The sequence below is a fragment of the Lygodium microphyllum genome, chromosome 6 (assembly GCF_053477565.2).
Source record: "Lygodium microphyllum isolate KBCC chromosome 6, Lygodium_microphyllum_v1.1.10, whole genome shotgun sequence".
NCBI classification, from domain to species: Eukaryota; Viridiplantae; Streptophyta; class Polypodiopsida; order Schizaeales; family Lygodiaceae; genus Lygodium; species Lygodium microphyllum.
This window is the reverse complement of record NC_141140.1, coordinates 98,611,897-98,621,278: the sequence shown is the minus strand read 5'-3', so window position 1 is coordinate 98,621,278 and position 9,382 is coordinate 98,611,897. Positions and strand designations below refer to the sequence as shown.

Below are 9,382 nucleotides of genomic sequence, written 5' to 3'. Positions count from 1 at the left end.
CCTAGGACCGAACGTTGTCGACCTAGTGTAATTAGGAATGGGTTGGGTAAGAAGACACCCTAAACCCTGCTTCTCGTCTGGAGATAATTCCGTGACCAGAAAACGCCATTCAATAGGTGAAATGATTCCATGGAATAGATGCGACACTTGTGCAAAAAGTTGCAACGTCGCATAGACTTGTGATTTGTTCACAAGAGAGTTTTGCCATTTCTTGAAATGAGGTTGGCAAGTTCTTACGCAAGTTTAACTTGCAAGAGGATGAGTAATCATCCTGTTACATCACCTTTCTTGGGGAATAATTGCCAAGTAAAGGGAAGTTAGGTATTTGCTTGGAAGCAAATGATTAATCAATAAATTGGAGCGACATGGTCGCCAGGATTTACTGTTAATAAAACCTAAGGTATTGGTTAAGCTGGGTTAACAGGGTATGGCCCTAACCCAAGGACAATAGGGTGAACAAACAAACCCTTAGGGATCTTGCCAAGTCGCAATTGATCCCGGATCGAATGCTGGATGCATTCGGAGAGAAGGATTCACTCCTTAGAAATTGGCCAAATAAACGACCACTGGAATTGATTATGCTTGTAACAGTTTAGAAAGCACTGTTTGCATTGTTTGCTCAAGGAACTAAAAGATGAAAAGATATCTAAAGCTTCAGGTTGAAGGCCTGAAGAGAGAGGCAGCTTCAGTTACCCCCGACTGCCTGCCTGACCCTAACCAAGGGGGTTGTTGACCGCGCCGGGAACGTGGACGGAACCCGCCGCGAGAGGTCTTTCCGTTGAGCTCTACTTGGAGCAGGAGGATGCTTGGGTGCCAGGGGGGGCTCTGGCCGTAAATCCCTCGCCTTCCGGGTCCTGCACAAGAGGCTAATGTGACTCGGGATTGGATCTCGAGGCCCACATACTAGTCTACGGGCGGAAGCTTGGAATAGTGATCCCTGGCGGATTACTGGATAGCCTTCGGGCGGATTATGGACATGCTTACGGGCGGAACTCCTTGTATTTCAAAGATAAAATGATGAAATGAAAAAAAAAAAACTTGCTTGATATTGTTTTTCTATGTCACGTGATAAGATTACGTGAAGGAACCAGTGCTTAACAAGATTAATTAAAGAAGCTAATTGTTATATGTCAAATTAATGTGTTAGATAATTACATAACTAAAACAAACCGAGGAAAGTGCGGAGGATGGACCATGGGTCCACCGTCCTACGGTTGGGTGGTCCCGGTTAGCCGGGAACTTTTCTCAAAAATCTCGAAGAACAGCGGGATGATCATCATCATCAAAACGAATAACGAGAGCGATGACCTAGAGTTACGTTTTACCCTATTTTACGCTGTTTTAGGGGAACGGAATGGGACTATGCCTTATGGCAAAGAGGTTGAGCCTTGCATCCCTCTCGTTTCTCATTCTCCTTGAACCAAGTGCAGCGTGAATCTGCTCCGAACCTGGCGTTTCTGCGTAAAGTAGTTCGCTCGGGTCTGACGCTAGTTGCTATTAGCTAATGACCAAATCAGGAAAACCCTAATTCAGGTCGATCCTAAGTGGGAACGGCCAGGATACTTCCGCTACGTGGCAGACGCGGAAAGACCTAGATCGCAAGTCCCGTAACATTCCATGGGAATGCTGGGCGGAGCTTTCTAGACATCCTTTCCAATGGACTGTTAAGACATGTCCTGGATGATTCTAGTGGACACGTTACAGCACTCATTCTTCACGAATGCATTGGGCTTGTACTACAATAGAGACAATTGTTAAAGTGGGAGAAAGAGATATGCCTTGCATAGATTTCTTGGATCATGGTTCTGAAATCAATGTAATGGCCCGCAGTTTGTATGAGAATTGAGGTTGGCCAATTGATGTAGATCCAGGATGGCGCATGTGGGCAACAAACAATTCATCAGGGGATCTTTATGCAGCTTGTTCGAATGTAACCATGACTATTGTAGATGTTAGGGATGAATATCATTTTTTAATGCAAGATTCATATAGTTATCCAGTGATTTTGGGACAACCCTATATTTTAGAGTCAAGGCTGGAAACAAAAGTCTTGGATGATGGTTCTTCATATGCTCGGGTTCGGAGTAAAGATAATACAAAGGAAGTACAGTTTCTCACTGTTTTTATGAATCATCCTCGCAATTGAGATAAGCTGTGGGATAATCCCATGCCACCTAATGCACGAGAGTTTAAGGGTTTATAGATAGCACTGTTGTAAGGGGAGGCTACAATAATGCCTCTAGGAAGATAATTATGCCTCCAAGAAAGGGGAAAACTGTGTTTGTGTTTGGATTGCATGAATGGACAGCATGTAGTCTTGGCAGTTTTAAGAATGTTTCAGCCATGTGCAGGGCTGAAAAGAAATATGTAGGATGGGTTGGAAAAGAGCAGAAGACATATGGTTTGATGGCTGCAAATGAAGGTATTTTAGGGTTGTTTTCAAGGTTGATTGATATTGATACAGTGGCTGAAATTTTTGCAACAATTAATGCTAAAAGCATGGCAGAAAAAGAGGTTATTTATGTTGACACTTTAGAAATGTATGAAGTCATTCAAGAGTTTGCTAAGCATGAATGTTATGGGCTGCAAAACAGGGCTGAAGCAAGGGTGGATACAAAGTACAAAACAGTTGCAAAGAAGGTTAAGCCTGTGGCTTTGCCTTTACCACTTGAAAGTGATACGTTGGCTGTGTGACTCAACAGCCTAGTTTACACGATCCACATGAAGTGGGACATAAATTTACAACTGAAACTTTACAAAAGCTGAAAATTGGTGATACAAGCTCTCTTTTACTAGCAGAAAGAGCTTGTTTCTTGTAGATGTTGGCAAGGCATGGGAAAGCCTTTTCATTTCAGCCAAATGAAATTGGATGTGTTGATCTGACCATAGTTGCACCTATGGTTATCTTTACAGTACCTCATGTGCCATGGAATTTAAAGCCTATTCCAGTACCTCGGGCATATTTGCCTAAGTTACTAAAGTTTTTGAACGAGAAGATCAGGATGCAAATTTTGGAGCCCTCTTCAGCTCCATATTCAAATCAGTGGTTTACCGTTCCAAAGAAGAATGGTTCTTTGAGGTTTATATAGGATTTGCAACCAGTTAATAAAGTCACCATAAGGAATGTTGGATCAGGCCCGATAGTGGATGAATTTGCAGAAGCATTTGTAGGCAAAGAAATTTACTGTTTGAGAGATTTATATTCACGATATGATCAGTTCCAGCTTGCATTAGAAAGCCGAGATATCACTACCCCATGGAAAGAGGGTTTGAATAGAGAAGAGTTGCTGGTCCTACGCATTAGACAGTTAGAATGAAGGCCTGAAGACATTGACACAGCCATGAAAACACTGAAGACTGCAAGGATCAAGAATAAGAAGAGGTTTAAAAAGCGACACAGACTTCGGCCACAAGCTATACAAGAAGGAGACTAGGTGCTAGTTTATGACAGTAGCTTAGAAAATCAACATAGTGCCAGTCGGAAGATGACAAAGCGGGGGTGGTTTGGTCCATATGTGGTAAGGTTTGTTTTTGACAATGCTACCTATGCATTAAATGAGATGGATGGGACAACTCTAAGGATTCCAATGGCTAGAAAACGTATCAAACTCTTTAAACGTAGGGAGTCTTCGGCATCTGAGTTGAAGGAGCTAGATACTCAGCATGAATATGAGGATATAGAAGAAGAAGAGGTAGAAGATGAAGACATTGACATGGTAGAGGATACTTCTTCTGAAACTGCGGATCAATAAGACTTTGGCACATGCTAGAGGATGTGCAGGTTAGGAGGGGGTGGATGTCGTGCTGCTACGTGCACACCATGTGAAAAACTCTAAAGTGCGACTTTCTTATTGATCTAGAGAGCCAATGCCATTTTACACATTAGTGTTAGTGTCCATGGTTCAAACATATTAGGTTTTTAGACAAGTGTAGCCAATTTATGATATTTTAGATATTATCTCTTGTTTTAAAAAAATCCAAAAACTGTAGAAAACTTCTAGATTAGGATGACATGCAAAAGAAAGAATGTAGCTTTCAGCCATTTGTGAGGATTTTATGTAAAAAGAGATGGATGAAATTGCGCGCGTCGTGATCGCTGTTTTCAGGTAGTGAACAACACTCCCAAGTGGAAGATAAAGAAAGAGTAATCTGGCAGAATTTTTGCCAGGTGTGCTGGTATTTTATTCTCCTTTCGGAGTCAATGGAAGCATCAGATTGGTGGTTTGAGCAGCATAGAGGAAGGTATCGTTTTTGTGTACAAGAGATTTGTCTTCTCATAATGGAAAAATAAATTGACAAGCTTCAATTCTGTGAGTATTATTCTACGCCTTCTATTTCTTTCTGCGAGTATTCTTTCATATCTTCTCTTTCTTTCAATCCCTTCTCTTCCATCTACTCCACTCCTTGAATCTCCCTTTATCCTGCTGTCTCTTACCCCCTACGGTAGACTTTCGACCGCAAACTCTCTAACAGCGATCATACACTAAACAAGTTAATAAGAAAAAAAATCCATGAGTTTCAAAGTTGATGATTATGTTTGGTTACATATTGATAAGAGAAGATTGCAAAGTGTTGAGAAACGTCCTCTTGTTAAATTAGCACCTAGATTTTATGGACCTTTCAAAATCATTCACAAAATCAATGAAAATACATTTAAATTAGAACTACCCCCACATTGGAAAATCCATAATACTATCATATCAGTTTATTATGACCTTTAGAGGACAATTACATGTCCACCCTGTCTATGAAAACCCTTCTTTGTTAGAAGAAGAAACTGAAATTCTTGAACCTGAAACTATTCTAGACTCTGCTTTTATGACCACTAGAACTAGCCGTAGATATTCTAGATATTTGGTTAAGTTTAAAAATCATCTTGTTGAAGAGGCCCAATGAATGCATGCATGTGACCTAAGTTCTTACCCGTCACTGCTTGCTCCACATTGAGCTAATAGCAATTGAGGACAATTGCTATCCTACCCCAAGGGTATGATGCTATGAGGCATATTCCACGGTGGATTCTATGATATTTTTATTCCACGGTAGATTCCTGAGGTTTTGCAGTGAATTCCATAAAACTTGATTTTCCGGGGCTCATACACAAGGTGGATTCCTTGTGTGAGAAGTTGACGGGATGCCTGTTCTTTTCGGGCGTTAGATTAATTTAATGCGCACGTGTGTATTCAAATTACCTAGAAGAAGTTATCATTTGTGATGGGCGCGGGCCTTATCATTAAAGGTGTGGCACTAATACTTATTTAGGTACACTTATTTATTGAAGCGCTTGAAAAATATTGATTATTTTGTATGCGCATAGACGCTCAGTTTAAATATTGGACATTGTATTTAGGCATAATCTGACTTTTAGGATACCCAACCGCTTTATTCTTTATTTGGACAAAAGCAAACACAAAAGCCAAAGCATGCTAATTGTAAATTGGGCTATTTTTGAGCTTGCTTCGTATTTTGCAAAATCTTTTTCTTACTTTACGAGTGTTAGTAGAGTTTTTTATTCTTGGGGACCTTCCAACGTTCACTACGTGTGCATACAACAATTTGTGCTCTATCATCTAAGTGCGACTTCAATCTTTGTGGATACAAAGATTTTCTAACAAAGGATGCTTTTCTCCATAGTAGAACATATAGATTACCATAGTATTCTACATGGATGGGGCTTTGTCCATCCAGCTAAACATGCAAGTGTGGTAACTACTAGGACCATGAGTTGCATAGTGGTATTTGTTGATACAAGGGGCCCAACAACTATATGTGATGTTAAAACATGCAAAAGGAGCTACCATTTTTTGTCTTATCTACAAATTCTTCTAGAAAATCGAACCAATGACGTAGAAGCCACATACAAGTGGCAAGAATACTTCCATTAGTGTATGGGTATTAGGCTTTTAGTTGTTGCATTCAAGCTAGGAAGTGAAACCCCACTAACAAGAGAAAATTCTTACAAGTTAAATAGTAATTACAATCTTTTCTTGCCAAAGGATATGTTGTAGTGAGGAGGGTTCACTTATGTGTGTTTGGTTTTCCATTCTCATATACACTACGCATAAGGACAACTAAGACTTCTCTTAAAGGATTTGATTAGTATATGCTGATGTGGTGCTACTTTTCTTGTTCACTCATAAAGATGAGATTATAAAGAAAATTTCATCGTTACCATCATTCTAACACATCATCTTCAAAGTAAGAGATTTCTAATTGCTCTACACCATAAAGGTCTCTATAAAATGAGTCTATTAAGCTTATTTCACTTTCCCATATGCACATATGGTTGATGTTCACAAAAGCTAAATACCTACTCGTTTGTTTTCAGATAACCTTGTGTGTGCAGTGTAATAGAGTTGCATTATAATCCATAACTACTCCACTATTTTAGAAAATGCTTGCTTGCAAGTGTTAAAACTTAGCTATAGAAATCTTTTGAACTTCTATTAAACATCCTTGATCACTATTTTGTTAGTACACATGCATGAGTACATATTCCTATATGGAGAGGTATTTGGAAAGGTTATGTCTTTAACATGCATACATAGGCATGTCTACACACAAATATAAATACGTATCCATGTGTAACTTGCATGTGTATTGCTCATCCCCTCGAGGCAGTTACTCTTGAATATATGTGTGTATCACATGGGTTCAAAATAAGCAATTTTAAAAATACTAATTTTACAAATTTTTTATATAAAAAAGGGTGTCATATAAAGGAGTTACTTATAGATTGAATAAATAAGGGTTACTTTACTAAAAATATCGATTTTTTCCAAAGTAAAATTAAAAAATATTTTTTGTAAATTTTACTAAGTAAAATACCATTTTCTTTGAGCTCACGTGGTATTTTACATTTATTTAAGAAAAATTCACACATAAGGTTATGTATAACCAAGCCTTAAACACACATGATACAAAGCATATATATATAGTAAACCCTTTGAGCCGATTCTCCACTTGCACATATCTATGCACACGTGCACATACACACACATAGAGTTGTTAAGGAAACTCCTAAACCAAATCAAATATACATAATATAACATGATAGAGAAATTTTCAAGAGATCTTTATGTATATCTTACTATTAATTTGTAAAATAAAAACTTGAGACAAAGCAAAACAAGAATTTGATATGTGTAATTTGAGTAACTCATTTCTTAAGTTTTCTCCAAAATTCTTTATTATTTGAGCACCTTTACAACTATTTCTATGTAAATTTCCCATGTGGTTATTATATTTGAACTTAGCATCTACTTTTACCTTAGCAAGCCCTTATGATTACATCACCTCGTTACATTGTAGAATAGTGTTTCCCATAAAAATAGAACACTTGACCTTGGGTTTATTACACCATCTCTCTACATTCTACCTAGCAAGTCTTGGGATATATTGCATTACCTTGCACATTACAAGAATAGCGTTAGTTTATGCTACCAATCACAACATTAGATGGGTTAATGATATAAATATGAAAATCCCGAGCCTCACACCTTGTAGTGGCCATTTTCCATAAACGGGCAACGCTCATGAAAACATGTTTTCTATCGATCTTGCGAAATGATTAACTACCAAGTCGTAGGCCGAGCGATCGGACGCATTCCATGAACGCGTGGACGACGACTCATAGGTATTTTACATAAGATAAATACTTTCTGCATACACGCAGGATGAAAAGTAGAGTCTCTTATTTTAATGTTAATCAGGCCGGACGCGCGTGATTGGATCCACAAGAGCGTGAAAGACCTGGTAAACAAGCTGATGACCTGGTATACGAACGATTATCCACGCAAGCTCATGACCTGGTATACGAACGATTATCCACGCATCTAGCTCGTACTACTTATATGGAATCGAAGGCTCCATCTTCCCACCATGCGATCAGCGGTGCAGCAGTTGTTCATTCCTAGACGTTAGAAAGCCGCGCTTGTGCTTGCTGAAAACCGTGATCTGCTAATACAGTATTCGCCTATCGGAAGAGGTTAACTAGCTAGTAGAGAACCATTCGGGCCCCTGCTTTCTCATAGCTACCGTCCTGCACTCACCATACGCAATACTGTATCCATGGCATCATCACTAAAGCTTGCTATGCTAATTGTAGCTATCACATTGGCGCAGCAGCTCTTCCACCCGATAACTCGCACTGAGGCGGCGGACGAGGACCCCTTGCAGGACTTCTGCGTGGCTGATCAGGGGGCGCAGGCGGCCGGAATCACAACCGTGAACGGTCTGCTGTGCAAGAATCCCCAACAAGTGCAGGCCAAGGACTTCGCCTCTCCTCTGCTTCGCCAGCAAGGCCAGTTTAACAAGGCGCTCGGCTCCGCTGTGCAGCTGGCGTCGGCCCTCACCTTCCCTGGACTCAACACCCAAGGCCTGTCCGTGGCCCGCATCGACTTCGCGCCCAATGGTGGGCTCAACCCTCCACACGTCCACCCGCGTGCCACCGAGGTTCTCTTCCTTGCCGAGGGCACGCTTGTGGTAGGCTTCGTCTCCACCACCAACAACACCCTCTTCCAGCAGACCCTGTACAAGGGCGATCTCTTCGTCTTTCCCCGCGGCCTCGTCCACTTCCAGATCAACCCGGACAAGAAGAAGCCTGCCCTCGCTATCTCCGCGCTCAACAGCCAGAACCCGGGCACCTCCCAGGTCGCCCCCGCTCTGTTCGCCGCCATGCCTCCCCTGCCGGAGGACCTGCTGCAGACCGCCTTCGCCATCGACAAGGACGAGGTTTATAGCCTCGTTAAAAGCGTCGCCACCACACTGCCGTGATGGTACTAATACGTGTCACACCATCTCAACACATCATTGCTGCACAGTCGAGGTTTACAGCCTCATTAAGACTCGCCACCACAATCCCGTTATCATGCTAATATATCCGTCATCACCACCCTCCCGTGGTCATCCTGATATCTATGTCGCACTAAGTTAACACATTATTGCTATACAAATCAATATTCTTAAGCATTATTGTTATAGAATCGATATTCTTGCCACTACATTTCTTTGATACTTGACACGCAACACCTACAAATTTGGAAATCATAAAAAGTAATCCATCCGGAGGTCACAAAATTTTGAGCTTTCATGTTCCATGATTCCCAAGTCTATTTATGAAAAAAAATATCAAAATGGAAAGCACAAAAAACGTTATGCAAGAAAAGCCCATCTACGCAATATAGTTACCATGAATATTGCAATAATTGCTATTATTACTACCTTATTGAATTTTCAAACTTCCTTTTATGCAAACGAAGCACTATGAATTTTACTTAAAAATTGACATTCAATTTATGAAGTTTAAAATTTTGCATGTGATATAGAAAATATAGTTTCCATGAACATTGCAATAACTACTATTGTTGTTTTTTGCTACCAG

At 40.3% G+C, this 9,382-nt stretch overlaps 1 pseudogene; it reads left to right on the top strand.

Moving 5' to 3' along the window:
* Positions 1-8,023: 8,023 nt before the first annotated feature.
* LOC148034850 (germin-like protein 8-2 pseudogene) lies at positions 8,024-8,998 on the top strand (annotated as a pseudogene).
* The last annotated feature ends 384 nt before the right edge of the window (positions 8,999-9,382 follow it).